The following is a 2,968-nucleotide window of genomic DNA, read 5'->3' on the forward strand; positions in this document are numbered from 1 at the left end:
CAGTACTACATAAGGCTGCTGTAAACATCATAAAACACATAGACTTTACACACACATGCAACATTCAATCCACCGTACATTGCATACATTGTACACATTGTCAATTGATTACCAAGTCCATAAAACCTGAATACTAAAAAACCTGAATAATAAAAAACAGATAATTCTGTATAAATGCACTAAAGCACATATAAAGAAAAACAACACAACAGTACACAGTACAATAAGAAGAAATAAGAAGAAATAGTGACATGTTTAAACTTGCCACATATTAATCCTGGATCTCACATTTAGGGACACTATTGTTCACATCTCTACACAAAATAAACACAGCCAATCCCTATGGTTTGCAGGCAAAGTTGCACTAAAGCAACTTTTCATTCACTAATGTGAAAACCATACCACGCAGTAAACGAGCCATCGGTAAAAAACCGTGGCTTGCTACATCATTAATTTCCCCATCGACTGTATGAGCAAAGGCAAGCCTATAATTTAGCAATGAGTGAGTCAGTGCAGAGCACATTAATGGGTGACGGTTTGAATTCTCTGGGAGAGCGAGAGCCCACTCAACACGACCCGCTGCACATGTTTACCCAGCCTGTTCATTTATCACACCGTGCTTCCAACCGCCCAATTTGTCCATCGTGACTTCTCTAAATGCCCGTTTGACCGTTTTGTTTATCCCGTCTCCAATGAATGGAAGGCTTATCCCTCTACAGTCTTTCTGAATATACTGTATACATAGTATATATGATAGATCATGAATGCTAGTGACTGTTTTATCCTTTTTGTGGAGCCATGAACAATGTTTAATCTGTCAAGTGGTCTAGGAAAGTACAATATCTCCACTTTCCTTAAAGGTGCCCACTGGAGTTTTGATGTAAATATACATATTTGCATGCAGTGTTACTAACTAAAACTCATAACTTCTACTTTCTTCATAAAACATTGCCACACAGCCTTCCATTGTATTCCATTGACAAGATGCAACAAAGCTTTTGATTGGTTGGAATGCACTCCCGGAGCATCACGGGAAATTAAAATGGCAGCTAGCATCAAAGCAAGCGGCGATACATAACCGAAAATCCAGAAATTAGGGACATAAATTGGGGATTTAAGAGTTTGGATTAATTGCACAAAGACCCCGAAAAATGATGGATTTCTAGAATGGAAACAAAAACCTTCCGTAAGGACTAAGTGTTAGCTTTTAGCTACAGAAAACAGTATGTTTCTACTTGTTATGGTAATAAATAAAATAAAAAATAATTCAAAGATGCCGTTTTTTTTGTAATATACGACAAGCTGGGGTTCAGAGGGTTTAATCTAGGATTATTCACATCCATGTTTACTAGCTTGCAGAGCCTCCGCTTAACCTACAGAAGATTGGTATCTGATACTTTAAGGAGTATTCCACCAAAAATCAGTCAGGGAGCTAAGATGTTGGAGCAAGGGGAAAAACCTTTTTCATGGTCAAAGGGAAGACAACACAAGGGTTAATTAAAAGCTCCGAGCTCTTCTTACCCCACTGGCTCTGTGACATGTCTTTTCCACCAAGGCTAGCCATGTGCTGGTTCTGGTTCTGGTTCTGGTGCTGTTGCGAGTTCGGTGCTGGTTCTACTCGCCAGTTATCTAAGAACCAGCTTGATTTGCCACAGCCTGAGAGACAGACTAGGGCTACGTCACTGCAAGTACCTCCGTTGTCCTAGCAACGCGTCATGGCAATCAACAATAATGGAGGACTGCATACCGATACTTTTGCTCCTGGCTTTACAAATTCCCACTGGAATTCAAAAACGGGCCTTGACAGCTCTACGTGTCCGCTATGGACCGTGGATACGTTCAAGAAGAAAGGGAATTATCTCGCATGATTTAACTTTCAATATAATTTTTTGCTGGCTTGCGTCAAGCAAAACACCGTTAGGGTGAACAGACGTCCCAGTTTGACTGGGGCAGTCCCAATTTTACCGACAAAAAACCTATTGGGACCCGCTCCCACCACCTGACGTAACCGGTTCTTATCTCTAGACCAGCGCTAAGTTGGTGCTGAGTTGGACCTGTTTTCTTGGCCCAGAGCCAGGTTTATTTGTGTGGAAAAGCAAAGAACCGGTTCCATATTTGGAACCCGAACTGCCTTGGTGGAAAAGACATTTGAGAGACTATAAGCTACGTTCAGACTGCAGGCCTTAATGCTCAATTCCAATTTATCACCAGATTATTTTGACTGACTGTTCACACTGTCCAGACTGAGGTTGCATTTCATTTTTTAAATCTGACCTGTTACAGATTTTTGGCCTAAATCAGAACTGGAAAATGGATGCCATGTGACTTAACCCTTGTGTTGTCTTCCTGTTGACCACAAACCTGTTGTCTTTCCAGGTCAAAATAAACTCTTTTTTTCCCCCTGACCTTTTTTTTCTTTGCTTTTTCAAATGTTTAAAAGTTTTTTTTCAATTCATGATCAATAAACCTAATTTACATGACATTATACCTTATTTGGTTTGTTTAAAAAATGCAGACATTATGAATTATTTTGACTAATAGTTATGATCAGAGGATTTCGCGTGTCAGGGTTCTGTTTTGAAAACGTTTTTTTCAAAAGCTACATATTTGAATTAAACACCCAAAATTCACATCCATGATATTTTTGGGACATTTGGTTGAAAGAAATGTATTTCTGATAAAAAAAAAGTTTGAAAATGGGTCAAATTTGACCCGAGGATAGCACAAGGGTTAAAAAATTCTGACTTGGGTCATTGTGGCCTTAAGTCTGAATGTAGCCTTAGAGACCCTAAAACACTGGACATGAGATCTGAATATGTCCCCACCCCTCCAAAAGGTCCCAGCTAATCCTGCCCCTGCAGCCCCGTGTCAGCTGTCTGCACCCCCTCCCAGCTGTCTCCCTAATGATATACCTAATGAGAGATCTGGGGGGTCTCTCTCACACACTGAGACAGTATGAGCTAACCAG

Source organism: Etheostoma spectabile, chromosome 9 (assembly GCF_008692095.1).
Source record: "Etheostoma spectabile isolate EspeVRDwgs_2016 chromosome 9, UIUC_Espe_1.0, whole genome shotgun sequence".
Lineage (NCBI taxonomy): Eukaryota > Metazoa > Chordata > Actinopteri > Perciformes > Percidae > Etheostoma > Etheostoma spectabile.